At 33.4% G+C, this 21,113-nt stretch overlaps 1 long non-coding RNA gene across 1 annotated transcript; it reads right to left on the bottom strand.

Annotated features, from left to right (window-relative positions):
- Nucleotides 1-13,783: 13,783 nt before the first annotated feature.
- Nucleotides 13,784-16,539, bottom strand: LOC131662443 (uncharacterized). Its single transcript, XR_009301574.1, has 2 exons — nt 16,262-16,539; nt 13,784-14,088 (listed from the first exon to the last, which is right to left on the bottom strand). It is a non-coding gene; the product is annotated as an uncharacterized LOC131662443 (long non-coding RNA).
- Between the last annotated feature and the right edge of the window lie 4,574 nt (nt 16,540-21,113).

Genomic DNA, 21,113 nt, shown 5'->3' with positions numbered 1-21,113 from the left:
GATAAAGCTTTTCAAGTCGACACATAAAAGGACGTTCAAAAATGAAAGTCAAAATACTTCAGACAAAGCTGCAACCAAATCCAACTTGTAATTTGGCAAACTAAATTCCATAAAGATCCTTGAAGATATTGCATACCATTCATCACATTGCATACTAAGTTTCCACAATAGGTTCCTCATCTTCTTGCTGTTTATTTCAGCAGAAATGGCTCTTGAACAAATCGTCAAAGATCTTCAAGCTCATAACACCCAATTTCAAGAAATGATTCTGAACTTGGCCAGGGGGAAAGAAGAGATGAAAGCACTTTTGACTGAGAAGAAAAAGAAAAAAGCAAGAAGATCAGTTGGTGTCCTTAATATGGGAAGAAGATTCAGAGGCCCAGCCAAAAAATCCAAAGAAGTTGAGGTCCCTGAAGACAGTGACAATGATCAAGATGACCATGCTAGCACCAAGACTGATAGGAAATGCAACCATATTTCTGCCAAGCACTCTGAGGAAGAAGAGGATTACTACTATGAGGATGAACATGCTAATCAGAAATACAAGCTATTAGTAGAGTGCATGAAGGCCATAGAAATTCATAAAGTACCTGGGCTGGATTTTGAGGAATTGGGCCTTATTTCAGGGGTTGTCGTCCCTCATAAGTTCAAAACTCCGACTTTTGCTAAGTAAGACGGTGTTTCCTGTCCTAAGCTACACTTGAGGTCTTATATGCAGAAGATTCAACCTCATACTACTGATAAGAAATTGTGGGTTCATTTCTTTCAAAAGAGTATGTCTGGGACTCAATTAGAATGGTTCTATCAACTAGAAGGGACCAATATTTGTACCTGGGAAGATCTGGCTGCCGCTTTCTACAAACAATACCAATACAATGCTGACCTCGCGCCAACCCATATGCAATTACAAGGCATGTCCATGGGTCCTAAGGAAAGTTTCAAAGAGAACCCTCAGAAATGGAGAGACTTGGCAGGTAGGGTTCAACCTCCTTTGGTTGAAAGGGAGTTGGTTGATATGTTCATGAGCATACTGACCGGTCCTTTCTATAGTCATTTACTTGGAAGCTCTTCATCTGGTTTCACTGATTTGATACTGACCGGAGAACGGGTGGAAAATGGAATCCGAAGCGGTAAGATTCAAGTGGCTACATCTTCTAATGCCACAAAGAAGTTGTATATTGGGAAGAATGAATCCAACACTGTTGGGGCAGTCCCGGTCTCTAATCATGTGTCAGTGCAACAACAATAGAAAGATCAGCATAGGCAACAAGGTGGCCGACGTACTTGGAAATCCAAACCTAAACGATCAATTACCTTGTTGTGTAACACCCCAAATCTACCCCGTAATTTACATGGAAATCATAGTATAAAAGTCTCGAACAAACATCTTGTTTGAGGCGTCACAATTTCGACTTAAACCAAATCATAAAATGCTCTTAATTCATAGATTCATAACACATATATCAGAGGAAAACTCATAACTCATTAGTCATTCAATCCAAAACTTAGAAACATCACAGCGGAATTCATTAACAACATAAACCAAAATATCGCATCTATGCCAATCATGGAAATCAACGAATCCAACATATCTCATAAGGATGTAACAACATAATCCAATAAAAGATGACAACATTCGAATATAACGATAAAAAGCAACAAGATAACACGACACAATCAAACAGTCTAGACGTCCCCTGAGTGCTACGTATCAGAGCACCGACACACCGACTCAAGCTAATAGGTACATGACTACTCCATGTCATTACCTACACGTTACCAACAAAGGGTAACATTCAAACAGAAGGGGTGAGATATCTTTCATTATAAATGAACATATGATAATATTCAAAGCATAATAAAGATCATACATATATCACCACTTCTCTTCATATGAAATTTTACCAACAAATCACATTATTCGAACATCTTACAAAACGATAACCATGTCAATAAACAGCGTGTCAACATATTTAATTCACAATTATGAGTTCAATACATCACAATAACACCTCATCATCATGTCACAACACACACATTCAAAGCAACATCAAATGCAATTCAAATGTGATTCGACTTATGCAAATGCATGTGATACCATTCAAAGTAAAACTCCCGTCTCAATCATTGCCATTGGGCCATAGTCGTTGCCATTCTCAGACTAATAGTTATTGCCATCTTTCAGGCTAATAGTCGTTGCCATTCTCAGGCTAAAGGACACTTATACAATGGATGTGACACAATGACACACATCCACAAAACACATATTCACAACGTACGACAACACCGTCCAAACATCAACTAAACATCATTACTTTTGTAATAATTCATCACTTCACAACCACGTCGCTATGTTGTATCACCATACAACAATGTTTCACTTCACAACAACAAACACAAAGCCAAACGGTTCATTTCAAGAAAAACATCAAAAAGGTTTTCCAAAAGGTTTTCAATCATATTCATTAAAAGGATCTCAATTATAGCTTCACATAGGCTCAAACGACACTTAAAAAGGAGTTACAGATCAAAAGATACATCAATTCATAGTTTGAACAAGTTTTGCGCAACAGGATCCGCTTAGCGACCCTCAAGCGCGCTTATGCACTTGCAAAATCAACAACCCCGCTTCAAGCGGACCATAACAGAAGCAAACAATTTCTGAGCTCCGCTTAGCAGACTGGCTCCGCTTAGCGAGTTCTCTTTAATTTTCAAAACAAACAGCATCCGTTTAGCGAGCTAGAGCCCGCTTAGCGGACGCACGATTATGCAGAAAAATCACCTTCGTGAAGGAACTGCGAAACCTCACATCCACTATTCAAAACCCATTCTAAACATCAATTAAACACATACAAAGGCATCAACAATCATTATTCATCATCAATCATCCATAAAAACATGTTTTCAACCATAAATTTCATGAAAACTCATCACGATCCTAGGGTTTCTACAACACATAATCCATGGTTCAACATATCATTTAAACCAACCCTAAACATCATCATTCATCCCTTTAGCATGAAAGAATCCCACCCTTACCTTAGGATTTGGATTGAGGCCAACTATATCTTCAACCTTGAGATTCTCCTCTTCTCTTCTCTATTCTCTTCTTTCACAACTTTGCCAAAATGAGTTCTAACTCTCAATTACCTTCAATTCTCTTGTTTTGGTTAAACCCTTACCAAACCTCAATTTCTTATGGGCTCTAATTAACACCCCTCACTTACTAATGCCAACTTAGGCCCAATAACTCACCTAACTCACTAACTTATGCTATTTACTATTAACTCCCAATAATTAACATAAATATCACATAAGTATTTAATTAACACATAATAGCTAAATAAATCACATAGCACACAATTAAATAAGATACAGAAATAAAATGGGCGTTACGCGTTGCACATGCCGTTGTCTCAAGCTTTGTAACAACTGCTCAATCGGAACATGATAACTCGATTACCTCCATACTCAGCTCCAGCTAATCACGCTCCTGGGTACAAGCATAATGCTAGATGTGCTTATCATTCGAATAGTCCTGGTCATGATATAGAGGATTGTGGGCCATTGAAACATAGGATTCAAGATTTAATTGACAAAGGGATCATTGATTTCGGCCCGCCTGAAAGAGCCTCATAAGGCTAATGCTATGGATATCTAGAAGGATGGATTTTAGATCATTAGTTTCACTTGCATTTGCAAGTTCTATTTTGTTTGTTTAATTATTTGCCTTATGACAGACTTTATTTGTTTTGATAATAATCATTAATGCATTGCATATGTTTGTCTTGAATTATATCTTTTGTTATCATAGTATTTAAACTTTGTCTTTACTTTGTTTTTTGATATTCAACTCTCGTTAAAGCTGTAAGCCTTTAGAGGGAGGATGACAAAAATGATACCACAATCTCATACAATATGCTTTAGAACAGACTATGCTGACGATGTACAGGCATTGTTTCAATTCCTAAATAGTGGAGATATAAGGAAGTTAATCCTTAGTCAACCCCTTTGAGCCTAAGAAGTAGGAGTTTTCTTTCTCATGCAGATTAAAACCCTTAATCATAACCTGGGGCAGGGTAGTTCCTCAGTTAACTCAATTATGCCAGTTGTTCTTTTACGTAATTAGTGATGGTTCCCTGTCACCATTAAGTCATGCAGTCAATATCTATCAAAAGAAAAGACCTCTAAGTCAAAACCTATGAAGGAGACTTAGTGAAAATTGAGACATCCCGCTGATTGTAATCTCAAAATAAACAGTTCAGACAAAAGTTAAGGATAACAAAGCCAAAAAGAGGTCACTAAAAATCCTCAACAAAAGAAAAGTATTACAAAAAATGATGACTACCTTTACAAATAAACTTCCGATTTTTGAACCATCACCAAATGTCAGTGTTACAATTCCAAACCCTTTTGGGGTTTAAATGCATAGTTAACTGAGCATAGGACTGAAGAACATCACGGAGATTGTTAACTGAGCTTTAACAATACAAAACCAAGAGTTAATTTAAAAATGTTGAGCTTCAACAATACAAAACCATTTTAAAAACAAGTGCAAAGCTTTAACAATACTAAGCACAAAAATAAAAGAGATTGGAAAAAAGATTGAGTACCTTGACAATTTTAGTTAATACCATTCTCATTCCTTTGGATTTTCTACAATAACTTTAAGTAATCAATCAATGGATACCTCAAGTGTGTGTGTGTGTGTGTGTGTGTGTGTGTGTGTGTGTGTGTGTGATAACATGTGTCGCAAAAGACAAACAAGTGAGTATAACAAAGAGATCAATGCAAACTCAAATTATAATAAAAAATGGTGTTTATACCTTAGGAATCATTTCATGTATGAATGAATATGATGTGATGATGGATGGATAAATATCTCATGCACATGGTTAGTGAACAAAGTATATATACAATGATAATACAAATAAAGTACAAATGTATAAGAATAAAAATCAACAAGTATATGTACATAAACAAAGACAATGATCAAAGCAACAAGTCATATTTACAAGGTAAGGCTAAAGATCATGGATTTCAAATTAGGGTTTTGAAAGTTAGAGTTTTAGAACCACATTTAGACCTAATTGATTTTAATGATTAAAATACCAAATTCGAAAGGAGAATTGGTCTACGGGTACATGATATAGTTAAGGAGACATCAACCTAGCCCTAAAATCAATCACACAAAAATATACAAGATTTTTCTTGGTGAAAATATCAAAAAGAAATGATTTTTTTTTTGAATTTTTAAACATATAAAAGACTTGTTTTGGATTTAATTTTTAAATGACTAAATAATAAATATTTTTGGATTTTTGATGAATATTAGTAAAATAGATAATATAAATAAAAGGTATACAAAATTTGATTTAAAAAAGATTTGTTTTACTATTTTAAATAAATTAATGAAATTGGTTAAAAAAAATAAAAGAAAACAAGTGATTAAAAATATGGCGTTGGTCCCAAAGGGACTTGAACCCACATCCTCTTGCTTGCAATTTAAAACAATGGCCATTGGGCCAACGCGCTTGGTATGTTAAAAATACGGGCCCAGTTTGTAACGCCCGGAAATTCAATTATTCGCTTAAGTTAAACGTTTGGAGTGTTTAGTGAAAATTTCGTATTTTGGGACGATTTAGTCGGTATTAGTTCGGGATAGCGGATCGATAACTAATTGAGATTTTTAATATTTTTAGTATTATAAATATTATTAGAGTGTCGTGTATTATTTTGGAAATTTTCAGAGCAAATTAAATTAGACCGTAAAATATGAGGTGATAAGTTAATAGGGAGTTTTAATAAAATAAAATTTAATTGGGCTGAACTTTGTGTTGCCCGTGTGAATTAGTTGGGCCAAAGTGGAATTATTTGATTTATTAACAGAATATTAGGTGTTATATAAGTAGTAGTAGTGAAACAAATTAGGTTTTTTTTACGTAGAAAAGAAAAGAAGAACAAAAGTTAGAGCACAAGGGTTTGGAAGGAGAGGATACGAGAAGTACAAGCCGGAACCAAAAATTAGGAATTCAATCGGAGTTAGAGCGGCCCTTAATTCAAGTAAGGGATGGGGTTTTAACTCTATAATCGGATTTATGATGAATCGTATGTGAGGATCGAATTGTATGGAATTATTAGAATTAAAATTAATATACTACAGTGTATTCGTAAATATATTGTGTAGTTAGAACGGTAGCGTTAAACATATATAATGGATATTTCGTTACTATATATATATATATATAATTTGTTAGATGATGATACTGCAGCGTAGCCGCGCAATTGTAGAATTACGTCCCAGGTCTAGCGGCTTAGGACAATTAGTTAGATAACCAATAATTTGCGGCACTTATAGCAAGCATATATATTTTTGATAAATCATAATTTGTTATGATATAAACAATAATCATGTTTCCAAGTTTCTAATACATGATATTCCATATAATAATAATAATATAGAATAATATAATTCCTATGAATATATGTTTCATGTTTCAGGTTGCATAAACACACATGTGCACTGAATACTGTAGTCTGTAGCGATAGTTAGTGGAGAAATACCTTTTGTACTGTAGCGACAAAAACCACTTTCAATTGTTTCAATTTACTAATATATATACATTTCATTAGCATACTAATGTATAATAATAATAATAATAATAATAATAATAATAATAATAATAATAATTATAAAAATATGAATATGAATAGTTATTATATTAACACTATAATCCAAATTATAGGAACATATATTTATATAGATTAGTTTAATTATTACAGACTGTATATGTATATCTAGCAGAGATAATTTTGGTAGCATAACAGCAGCAGTGAGCTAAAGTAAATAATTGACCGGAAAATTAATTAATCGAGTGGTATAATTTAGGCGAGCCCGGAATTGATTCGGTATCCGTAAATTGGCGATGTTTGGCGATGTTGTGATGTAATGCATATATTGACATATTGCGAATTCTTGAGATGTTGCCGGAAATCATTGTGACGAGTAATTATCAAATATGATTGATATATTTTGGCGATGTAGGCGAATGCCTTATGTGACGTTGTTATGTGATTGATTGTGATTTGTTGCATTTCATTAGTGTCTCATGAATTGCATATTTTTGGCGATGACCTGAATTGGCAAATTAGCGACGAAGGCTTATGCCTTGATGCCTCTGTTTAACTGGCAATTGGCGATGGGGGCTGAAGCCCTGGGTACCACATGCATGATGCATTGTCGAGTCTCATTCATTTGTTTTATTGCGACGTTGTGCGTGATTATGTGATTTTGATCTTGAATTGGTTGATTGGAATTGAAACGTGAGATATATATTATGACTTGAACTGTAATATACTTTTTATCATGACTTTATTTATATAGTTTGATATCTCACCCTTTGCTTGTTTTCACTGTTACCTTTATATTGGTAACGTGCAGGTGGTGCTAGTGAGTGAAGGATTTAGCCGCTGTGAGTCGAGTCGGTTGTCGCTCTGATACGTAGTGTAACACCCCTTTTTACCCCATAAAATATTAAGCATATAATCAGAGAATAAGCATGCATATAACTCAAAAGGGCGTCACATCGATGTTTTCAAAAACTAATAAGATTTTTAAAAACGACATCATTTATTCACAAAATACAATACACCTGGTCATTTCAAATAACACCTGACATATAATCATAACTCATCTAGAATATGCATTAACAGCGGAAAGTAATACTCATGTGTTTCATATAAATGATACATGTCCCATACCATGATCATATTTCCATAAACAACGCATAAGATAACCATAATCATAATATTCGGCTTAAAGCCTCTCAACAACAAGTAACCAATTAAACATGTTCACAAGTTATAACAAAATACATAAACAAATAGAACATGAGTTCAACGTCTAAGCTACCAAGTGTTACATGACCAGAGCATCGACTCGATACTTAATTACCAAGCAACTCGGAAGAAACTCCGACTAGATCACACGCCAGCTACTAATCGTCAAAACCTGCATGTCGCCAAACGAGGGCAACATTAAAATAGAAGGGTGAGAATACGAACCATTATGAAGAAAGTATAATGAGATACAATGGTTAAATCAATTATAGGAATGCATTACACTTACTTAATCATGAAATTAATATAAATCATAATTCACATATATTAAGCATACACCAAGTATAAGAGTATAATATCTCAATACTATATTCTCAATTATACACATAGCCATAATTATCACATATTCTAGCATTTAACCACTTATGTATTCAAACATCACCCCTTCCCAATTATCAACTAATACGATTATCACTACAACACCAAGTGTACATAATCAATTACCAAACTCATACACATAGCATCACGACATCTATGCACATAATCAATTGTTCACTCATACACTTACCACAACAACATAATGCACATAATCAATTATCACATTCATGCACATATCATAACAACATAATGCACATAATCAACTATCACATAACTCTAATGTGACTCAATGAAATATGTGACACTATGCATGTGGTACCAATGTGAAATTCTAAGTTTCACCGGCCTCCGATTCATAACTCTAAAATCTAAGCCACACTTCCGATCCGGACAAGACCAAAGTCCACCAATTGTAAACATATAGTTTACGGCTTCCGATTCACTCTAGAATCCAAGCCCGCTTGTGTTTCAAAGCAAATCCACCTGTGTTTCAAGGCACACTATGATATGAATGTATGTACAATATCACAAATATATGCAATTAAGATCATCTCTACCATCTTAACTTTCCGCATATCACAATAATTCAACTCTATGAATTATCCACCAATTGTATACAACATTCGCAACACACACACACATCATTAACATATAAGAGGCCAATTAATCAATTACGATTCACAAAATCCAATTAACACTAGTATCCATACTATCTCATGTCAATTCACATTTACCACGTATATATGAATATACACATTATCAAAACAACATCATTGGCATAACAATATATTATTCTCAACATAAATATTCGAGCCAAAAACACAATTACGGACAAATTCTTAAAATACTGTAATTTACCGATAAACCGAATAAGTCATCCAAGTCCAACATAATCTGATTAAATAGGCTCATCGCAATTAATTCAATTATTAGTTTAACCAATTAATATCAAACTATATTAATTTAATTCACTTCTATTTCTATTCCATTTCCACTTTCTATCCTTCTATTGCTCAAGACCATTTTTATTAAAAAGAATGTCGCGCTAGTTTTCTAACGCTTCAAACGGAGACTCAAACGGAGTTTCGGTTCAAAAGATATGAATTGTTAAAGTTTTAACGAGAATGTAAATACCGACATCATAAACTGACAACTCTAAACATGTCAAAATTACGCAAAACAAATAAAAGTATGACTCTTAATACTCAAAACAACTTTAACAACTTTATTTACAATTCTAACAATTTTATTGACAACTCTAACAACTCTATTGACAACTCTATCAAAATTTGAAATAACTTAAATTATCCAATTAAATCACATATTTAACTCCTAAATATTATACTATTATTTTATTAGTACTAATTATTATTATTATAATTTATTAGTGATACAAAATGAAGTATTATATATATAATATATAAACATGTAACATTATAGTAATTCAATTAACAAGTTTTGCCGCTACAGTAGTATTATATATATAATATATAAACATGTAACATTAAAACAAGTTTTGCCGCTACAGTATATTCTCTTAGCATTGAATTCTTTTTTTTTCTTCTGATACAGAGTGAACTTTCAGCCATTTTGAAAACAAGTCTATATAACAATTAATTTGAACCTACAGCCATCAAAACAAAACTATATGTTATCTAATAGTTTAGATTAAAACTTCAATGTAATCGCAAAAACATATATCAATAGAAACAGAAATACCAGAAACAAAACTAAATAAAGGGCTACACTACCAAAATCACAACACAGTATCAAAATCACTACACAGTACCAAAATACCGTAAACAAAACTAAATTAAGGGCTACAGTGTCCATTTTTGATTCTCAATCATCTCCCAATTTCACCAATATATCAATTACTAACATCAATAATCATCATATATTAAGAATTACTCATCAAGGTCTAACAATGTCAAAACCATAAAAATTAGGGATTTCAACCTAAACATATTATACCCATTGACCCAATCATACTAACCCATAATAATAAGGATTCTCCCCCTTACCTCTTCAATGTCTCCTCCAAACCCTAGCTCCCCTTTGTTCTTCCCCTTTCTCTTTTCCCTTTTTTCTTCTTCTTGTCTTTCTCTGCCTCTCTCTATCCGAAAATGAAAAGGAAAAATGAAAGAAAATGTGGCACTCCCTCATTCTAACTCTTACTATCATATGCTATATGGGCCTAAATATAACACATCCTATTTACTCCTAACATCAATAAATAAGCCCAATATAATATATTCTATTTATTATTTCTATTTAGTGACTAAATCAAATAACACCAATAATTAAATAGACACAAATATACACCAAGTTAATTTATATATATATATATATATATATATATATATATATATATATATATATATATATATATATATATATATATATCAATTAACACACCAAATTAATTAATATAATCAATTATTATACTATCTAACAATCAATTAATTAATTAACACACCAAACAAGTCAAATAAAATAGTAAAATAAATACTGATAAAATCCTCTAATAACTCAATGTCTCATATTTCCGGTCAAATCTTAGTTACTCAGAAAATTCCCAAAACGCTAAATATTAACTCATTAATATTTTTAATACTACAAATATTAAAATTTTCGATTAAATATCAACCCGCTATCCCGAACCGATATCATCTAAATCGTCCCAAAACGCGAAAATCTCAATAAATGTCAGAAATGACTAAATTAAGAAAATAATTATTAAAAACACCAAATAATATAATTAATAAAAATATAAATAAAAATCGGGATGTTACAACTCTCCCCCACTTAGAATATTTTCGTCCTCGAAAATTCAATCGACACAACCATTTCGACACCGAAATCACACTTACTCTCTCTCGATTCATACCAATACAAAACGTTCCATATATTCAACCAGACAAGCTTCCAAGGATGCCGCTCCAATACCCGAATGGAATACCATGCAAACACACTATTCTCTCGATGTCAAACTTAACAAGTCTCTCTATCCGATAATCCATCCTCATTGGAATAAAATAAGCGCATCTCGTCAACCTATCCACAATGACCCAAATTGCCTCACAGTTACTCGATCTCCTTCATCCAAGATTCTCTTATTCAAATCTGAAACATCGGGAATACAAGTTTGATCACGACATCTTATAACACTGTTCTTCTCAATCCGAAATTATCACCTTTTCCTTGATTAATCAATGGCATCTTGTCAACTAATACCAAATCCAATTTTGACTCTCTCTAATCTCGTCAAGAATACTACAAGTAAGTTTCAACATACCAAGCTTAACACACGAAATAGTCGCTCCACAACTAAACTCAAATCTCAAAATTGTTCCAACAATCCCAACTCTTGAATCATCAACATAGACATGCAATGATTTCCTACTCAATGCATCGGCTACGACATTTTCTTTTCCAGGGTTATAATTCAAACAAAATCATAATCCTCCGAGAATTTCAACTATCTCCTTTGCCTCATATTCCCAGATAATTCAAACGCTTATGCTCACTATACACATCAAACCTCGATCCAAACAAATAATGCCTCCAAAGCTTCAAAACAAACACAACGGCGGCCAACTCTAAATTGTCGGATAATTCCTCTCATGAACTTTAAGTTGCCTTGGATCATAAACTACCTCTTGGCGATGTCTGTATCAATGCACCTCAGCTCGAAATCACAAATCTAAAGAAACTCCCTCCCTTTAACCAAAGCTCACATTCAGAAAACTTCACATATAACCTCTTCTCTTTCAACATCTATAAAACAATCCTTAATGTTCAGCATGTTCATCGTCACTCTTAGAATCAAAACATCCTCAAACATTACCTCATAGAACCTTATTTTCTTCTTACTCGACAAAACAGGCACGACTCTACGACTATACACTCAAACATTTGAATCTCTTCTCAAACAAATACTTAAACATACTCTTCAAATTCTCCTTAGTCGCTTTACACAATACCAAGTTAGTAAGACAAGTCTATCTTGTCCATTACGATCTCGTCTCCTATCAACAATAGATTAAGGGTGATCAAGTCCTCAATTTGTCAATAGACAGTCGACAATCATAATGAAACATAAACCACCATTACTAACTATAATAGTGTTCCTTTAGAACTCGCACTCGAAATCACTTCAAATACCAAGATCCAAAATATCTCTTAAAGTTACAATTACTTGATTCAGCTCCAAACAATTCATACCAAGATTTTCATCAAATTGGTCTAACGGAAAACAAACTAAATCAATTCCAAAATCTCTACCAAAGATGCTCAACGGATAATTCAAACACGCAAAAGAAGTAGAAACAAAACCACAGCAGTTGTATCAATAACCATACTTCTACGCATAACAGGTAAAACAAGATCAAACTTCACAGCACAATCCAAAGAATGAAAGAATGCGTTGCACAATTATCAATAATAAAGTACGTACCTTAGATTATCTTCTCCTTAGTAGTGGTCTCAGCACCAGGCAACGAAAATACTTTTCCTTTCGCTTGCTCTTTCTTTGGCTTATCACATTTGGTACTAATGTGACCTCGCTCACCACAATTGTAACAAATCGCACTCGAACCAATTCTACAATTGTGTGCTTTGTGATCAATCTTGTTACACTTGAAATATGTCACCGAGTCCTTACCACAATCAACAGCACAATGAACTTCAACACCACATCTGAAACACTTAAGAGGAGTAGAAGTTCCTCCCCCGCTTAGCTTCTTTCCAAAACTAGATTGTTTCCCCTTGTCATCATATGGTTTCCCACGGAATTGTCCTCCTCCTCGTTTCAACTCTAGAAACCTCATTTCTTTCTTTCCACACACCTCTTCTGGAAAATAGTTTTTTGAAAATGCATCACGAAAAAGATTCCAAGTAACTTCAATACCTTCTCTTTCAAATCTCCGCACAGTATTACTCTACCAATCGTCAGCTCCGTTCGTCAGCATGTGAGTACTAAACCGTACTTTCTGTACATCAGTGCAACTCACGACTTGAAAGATCTTATCAATTTCACTCATTAATGCTTGTGCTTTGTCCGGTCCATACTCTCCTTCAAAGATAGGAGGATTGCACCTTCAGAAGTCTCCAAAAGCACGTAACTCCTCCTCTCCTCCATTACATGCACTCTCGTGCGGTGCTTGTCCAATGGCACCAATCCACCTCGTTACTGCTGCGACATTAATGTCACCATTCCTTCTTGTAACCATCGTTCTAAACAGCCAAATAACCAGACAAACAGTATTGATCGTGTCAGTTAGATACACGAATCAAATACAACAGGATTAGAAAACATTAACGACTATTGACCAACTGGTCGACCATGCTCTGATACCACTAATGTAACACCCCTTTTTACCCCATAAAATATTAAGCATATAATCAGAGAATAAGCATGCATATAACTCAAAAGGGCGTCACATCGATGTTTTCAAAAACTAAAAAGATTTTTAAAAACGACATCATTTATTCACAAAATACAATACACCTGGTCATTTCAAATAACACCTGACATATAATCATAACTCATCTAGAATATGCATTAACAGCGGAAAGTAATACTCATGTGTTTCATATAAATGATACATGTCCCATACCATGATCATATTTCCATAAACAACGCATAAGATAACCATAATCATAATATTCGGCTTAAAGCCTCTCAACAACAAGTAACCAATTAAACATGTTCACAAGTTATAACAAAATACATAAACAAATAGAACATGAGTTCAACGTCTAAGCTACCCATTGTTACATGACCAGAGCATCGACTCGCTACTTAATTACCAAGCAACTCGGAAGAAACTCCGACTAGATCACACGCCAGCTACTAATCGTCAAAACCTGCATGTCGCTAAACGAGGGCAACATTAAAACAGAAGGGTGAGAATACGAACCATTATGAAGAAATTATAATGAGATACAATGGTTAAATCAATTATAGGAATGCATTACACCTACTTAATCATGAAATTAATACTAATCATAATTCACATATATTAAGCATACACCAAGTATAAGAGTATAATATCTCAATACTATATTCTCAATTATACACATAGCCATAATTATCACATATTCTAGCATTTAACCAATTACGTATTCAAACATCATCCCTTCCCAATTATCAACTAATACGATTATCACTACAACACCAAGTGTACATAATCAATTACCAAACTCATACACATAGCATCACGACATCTATGCACATAATCAATTGTTCACTCATACACTTACCACAACAACATAATGCACATAATCAATTATCACATTCATGCACATATCATAACAACATAATGCACATAATCAACTATCACATAACTCTAATGTGACTCAATGAAACATGTGACACTATGCATGTGATACCAATGTGAAATTCTAAGTTTCACCGGCCTCCGATTCATAACTCTAGAATCTAAGCCACACTTCCGATCCGGACAAGACCAAAGTCCACCAATTGTAAACATATAGTTTACGGCTTCCGATTCACTCTAGAATCCAAGCCCGCTTGTGTTTCAAAGCAAATCCACCTGTGTTTCAAGGCACACTATGATATGAATGTATGTACAATATCACAAATATATGCAATTAAGATCATCTCTACCATCTTAACTTTCCGCATATCACAATAATTCAACTCTATGAATTATCCACCAATTGTACACAACATTCGCAACACACACACACATCATTAACATATAAGAGGCCAATTAATCAATTACGTTTCACAAAATCCAATTAACACTAGTATCCATACTATCTCATGTCAATTCACATTTACCACGTATATATGAATATACACATTATCAAAACAACATCATTGGCATAACAATATATTATTCTCAACATAAATATTCGAGCCAAAAACACAATTACGGACAAATTCTTAAAATACTGTAATTTACCGATAAACCGAATAAGTCATCCAAGTCCAACATAATCTGATTAAATAGGCTCATCGCAATTAATTCAATTATTAATTTAACCAATTAATATCAAACTATATTAATTTAATTCACTTCTATTTCTATTCCATTTCCACTTTCTATCCTTCTATTGCTCAAGACCATTTTTATTAAAAAGAATGTCGTGCTAGTTTTCTAACGCTTCAAACGGAGACTCAAACGGAGTTTCGGTTCAAAAGATATGAATTGTTAAAGTTTTAACGAGAATGTAAATACCGACATCATAAACTGACAACTCTAAACATGTCAAAATTACGCAAAACAAATAAAAGTATGACTCTTAATACTCAAAACAACTTTAACAACTTTATTTACAATTCTAACAATTTTATTGACAACTCTAACAACTCTATTGACAACTCTATCAAAATTTGAAATAACTTAAATTATTCAATTAAATCACATATTTAACTCCTAAATATTATATTATTATTTTATTAGTACTAATTATTATTATTATAATTTATTATTGATACAAAATGAAGTATTATATATATAATATATAAACATGTAACATTATAGTAATTCAATTAACAAGTTTTGCCGCTACAGTATATTCTCTTAGCATTGAATTCTTTTTTTTTTCTTCTGATACAGAGTGAACTTTCAGCCATTTTGAAAACAAGTCTATATAACAATTAATTTGAACCTACAGCCATCAAAACAAAACTATATGTTATCTAATAGTTTAGATTAAAACTTCAATGTAATCGCAAAAACATATATCAATAGAAACAAAAATACCTGAAACAAAACTAAATAAAGGGCTACACTACCAAAATCACAACACAGTATCAAAATCACTACACAGTACCAAAATACCGTAAACAAAACTAAATTAAGGGCTACAGTGTCCATTTTTGATTCTCAATCATCTCCCAATTTCACCAATATATCAATTACTAACATCAATAATCATCATATATTAAGAATTACTCATCAAGGTCTAACAATGTCAAAACCATAAAAATTAGGGATTTCAACCTAAACATATTATACCCATTGACCCAATCATACTAACCCATAATAATAAGGATTCTCCCCCTTACCTCTTCAATGTCTCCTCCAAACCCTAGCTCCCCTTTGTTCTTCCCCTTTCTCTTTTCCCTTTTTTCTTCTTCTTGTCTTTCTCTGCCTCTCTCTATCCGAAAATGAAAAGGAAAAATGAAAGAAAATGTGGCACTCCCTCATTCTAACTCTTACTATCATATGCTATATGGGCCTAAATATAACACATCCTATTTACTCCTAACATCAATAAATAAGCCCAATATAATATATTCTATTTATTATTTCTATTTAGTGACTAAATCAAATAACACCAATAATTAAATAGACACAAATATACACCAAGTTAATTAATATATATATATATATATATATATATATATATATATATATATATATATATATATATATATATATATATATCAATCAACACACCAAATTAATTAATATAATCAATTATTATACTATCTAACAATCAATTAATTAATTAACACACCAAACAAGTCAAATAAAATAGTAAAATAAATACTGATAAAATCCTCTAATAACTCAATGTCTCATATTTCCGGTCAAATCTTAATTACTCGGAAAATTCCCAAAACGCTAAATATTAGCTCATTAATATTTTTAATACTAAAAATATTAAAATTTTCGATTAAATATCAACCCGCTATCCCGAACCGATATCATCTAAATCGTCCCAAAACGCGAAAATCTCAATAAATGTCAGAAATGACTAAATTAAGAAAATAATTATTAAAAACACCAAATAATATAATTAATAAAAATATAAATAAAAATCGGGATGTTACACGTAGCACTCTGGGGGACAAAATGATTGTTTTTATTATTGTTTTAGTTGCTGAATTTTATTTGGTTTTGCTTTAAATTGTAACTTAAAGTTACCGTGCAAAGATGCTACGACTTGATTTGAATATTTATGAAGTTTGATGATTCCGCTGCGAAGTAATTTAATTAATGTTATAATTTCTCCGCTCTCGTTTAAGTGCTATGTATCTATCTGGAGGCATAATTGTCGCATGTGAATTGAATGACGAATGTGACATCCTATTTCATCGTATGAAAATTTTAAAATACTTTGATTTTTATTTATAATTACCGGGTAAATTTTGGGGTGTTACATTAGTGGTATCAGAACAGGTCGGTCCGTCCGGCCAGTTGTCGAGTCGTAGTTAGTTAACAATCGAGTATTGTTAATTACTTTTATCTGACTGTTGTTTATCTTGTAGTGCTTAGTTGAGATGGCTGGTAGAAACGATGCTGCAATTGCTGCTTGTAGCAACCTGCCTTGAATTCGAAGGTTTAGAGTCGCCACCTATTCTGAAGGGCGAATAGGAAACCCTACGTAGTATAGAGATCAGGGTAAGATACTATATTCAGGTCGAGGGAAGGTGTTAGGCACCCTCAACCCTTTCCTATGGCTTTGAATCTAAGGTCCACAGTTTTATGGCTAAGAGTATTAAGGTAAGGTTTATGCTTTCGAGGGTTAAATAATTAAGGGGAACGAATCGGGAAAAAAATGAGATTTAGAGGGAAGGGGACTCGCCTTGGTTATCCAAGTGCCTACGTATCTCCTTAGGGAGAATCAGAGTCAACGTAGTTCGGGGAAGGGTTGTACGCCCTTAGAATTTGAAGTTTGATTTGATATGGGTTAGGAGGCTTTTTGAATGGCCTATCGTAGTTGTAATCATCCGTAGTTTGATATTGAAGTTTTGAAAGGTTTGTAAGGTGTTTTGAGGTTTGGGCGTACAACCCTGATTTAATTTTGCACTATTAACCGCAACGATCAATAGATTCGATCGCCATAGTTAACAGATTTGAAATTGTATCGTTACCAATTTTAATCAATTGATCTGATTATTACTAGTAACGAATTAGGATATTTTTTATAATTTTTAATAATTAGTTTGTATCGTTACCCCTCGTAATCGATTAATTCGATTAAAAAGAATAACGAATTAAAGTTAGAAAAAAGAAAAAGGTTAATCATCACAACTAATAAAATAGTTGCAACCATTTAACCAAATATAATTTAATTGCATTTTAATTAAATAGCATTTTAATTAAAATTGTTGTTGACCATAGCGATTAATCGATTTAATCGGCACGAGCAACAAATTAAAATTTTCAAAATAACTATTATATAATTATTTTATTAAAAAAAATAATTATTTAATAATCAATATATTAAAAAGATATTTCAATTAAAATAAATAAATAATTAAAATTATTTGAATTTATTTAAGGTTATAATCCTGTGTGATGATTATGAGGGCACATGGTATGGGTATTAGGACTGGGACGTTAGATTGAAGCTAGTGGCAATTGAGTGGTTAGATCTGGAGGGTATATGGTAAGTCCTACAGACGCGTGCACATGGGATCAGGAGTCTGAAAATTCAGAAAAATATATGTGTGGGCGTGGGGGATCGAACCCACACCCTTAAACTTTAACCAGCGTTCCCCAACCAACCCAGCTAGACACCATGTGTGTTATAGAAACGCACCCATCACTATGTATAAAACATATGAGCACCCAATCTACAAAATGCGCGCGTGAATTCAAATGGACCAGTGGCGCGCAGACACATCATCATCGTCCCCAACATTACCTGAAAACCTCTGCAAACTTAGCTACGGATTTGCTACGATTTCATTCGTAGCACGTTTACCTGGAAAATAGCGAACAGCACCTGCACAAGAATAAACGTTTCGCGACTAGCCTATAATCTTCGTTTAACCCATACGAATCCCATCATGCACTTGTTTTATCCTAATTTTAGCCCTAATGAAAACCCCCAAATCAAAATAAGGAACCCTAATTCGGCCTCCAATGGTGATTCACGATTTAAGCGTACAAACAACAATTAAACCACCCAGAAATAACAAGGATACCAAGAATAATCAGAATACACAATTAATTTGCTATGGATGCACATGAATCATTCCAATCGGCCATAACTTCAAACGCACATACCTTGACTAATTGGAGGGTTATCTGGGGGTGTTGATGCTATGCCAATATCCAGTCACCTTCAGAGGCCTTCGAGGAAACTTTTGCACCCTTTAAACCTGGTTGAAACCTTCTAATTTACAGAAACCGAACGTGAGTTTTTTATGAACTTTCAAGTTCTTGCAAGTGTGCCTCTGATCCGATCCTTCAACCCCTATTCCCTTGACTCATGTTCTATACTTATAGTGAAACAGAATTAGGTCAACCAAGAGAGCCCAAAGTCCTTGCATCCAATATTACCATATTTGAGAAAATTGATTCAAATCTTTAATGAAATCTTTCTATTTTGGCCGAGTCTTGTATCCATTTTTTCCCAATAAATATACCACGAAAATTATATGATATTGTGATATAAATGCTGATTGGAATTAATATTTATGCAACCTTTTTTCAAATATTTGATTTCCTTTGATTTATACAATTTTAAATCATTATTTAAATGAATAAAAATCATATGAAAATCAAAATAAAAATCTAAAATTCGTGGCATATGGTTTTGGGCATGCTAATGACTTGTGGACCAAGTTTGTATCATAATACCATAGGCCTATTTGCAAAATTTTCCAATTTGAACCTTCTTATTTCACATTTTGCCTCCAAAAATAACCCAACTTTAACCAAGCGTATCTCACTCAATTTTTAAGCTATGAATGAGTTCTAAGACTTTTTGGAAACCTCAAGATATCCTCTATAAGCCACTTTGGAACATATTTTTCATTTGGAGTTTTTATCTTGATCATATCTTCTTTGACAAAAAAATGCTTTTGAAGGATGCCTGAAAATGACCTGTAATCTTTTGCATCATACCTCTCAAATGAAGCATTTCTAGCCTTGGCTTGTGAGAGGCAAAGTTGTAGAGAATCCAATTTTCTTAAAAATAGGCTTTGAGTGGGGAATTTTTGATGTTCCATGTGAAAGTTATGCCCAGTCAAAGTTGGGTTGACTTTCTCCTAAGAAACCCTAATTTGAACCTTTTTGTATTTGTTCATCTCTGAGTTTCTATTAATGGAATCATGATCAATCTTTGATCAAATGATGGTTATACTCTTATTCACTTTATGTTGACCCAAAATTGAGAGTTTTTGACTGTGCTTTGATTATGGTTGACTTTTAGGTCAAACTAGTTGACTGTGGATCTTGGGATTGTTTGAGCAGGTAACCTTTGGAGTTGTGCCTTGACTTTTGCCATGGAGTTGCATTATATCACTATGAACCATAAACCTTTGATTGAGAACCCTATCTTATTGATTCCCTTAAGAGAATCTCAAACCCTAGTTTTAGGGGACCTTTGCTCAAGAGAATAACTTGATGAATCCCCTGAGTTTTTTTGAATAATTGTGACTGAACTATGGAAGGCAAATTTTGGGGTATGACAGCTGCCCCTGTTCAATCTTCTTAAACCTGAAGAGGTAGAAGATGATTGGACACTGAAATGCCCTAAAATTTGCTTGCGTGGGGAAGGAGTTCTGTGGGAGATGGGCTTATAGATGCCACCTCTTTGCCTGGCAGGGTACTTGTCTAAAGCATATGCTTTTCAGACCTGGATCATTTGATTGTATCTGAGGAGAGAGGAAGTAATGTCTTACATAAGACCACCTGAAGAGGTTCCTGAATAGGGTATATCAAAGGATGATGTGAAGAAGCTTAGGCTTTGAACAAAGCTTAGGAAGAATGTCTTGGAGAAGACTAACCACGGAGTTCTTTAAAAGAATTAGGTATGTCTTAGAAAAGATTGGATAAACATTTTAAGAAGGCTACCTAGAAAGGCATGATATGGCTTAAATAAGACTCACCTAGAAAGGCTCTTAAAAAGATATGAAACGTCTTAAACAGGACTACCTAGACAGGTTATGGTACGTC

This window comes from Vicia villosa, linkage group LG3 (genome assembly GCF_029867415.1).
Source record: "Vicia villosa cultivar HV-30 ecotype Madison, WI linkage group LG3, Vvil1.0, whole genome shotgun sequence".
NCBI classification, from domain to species: domain Eukaryota; kingdom Viridiplantae; phylum Streptophyta; class Magnoliopsida; order Fabales; family Fabaceae; genus Vicia; species Vicia villosa.
The sequence above is the reverse complement of the archived record's forward strand: the minus strand, read 5'-3'. Positions and strand labels throughout refer to the sequence as shown.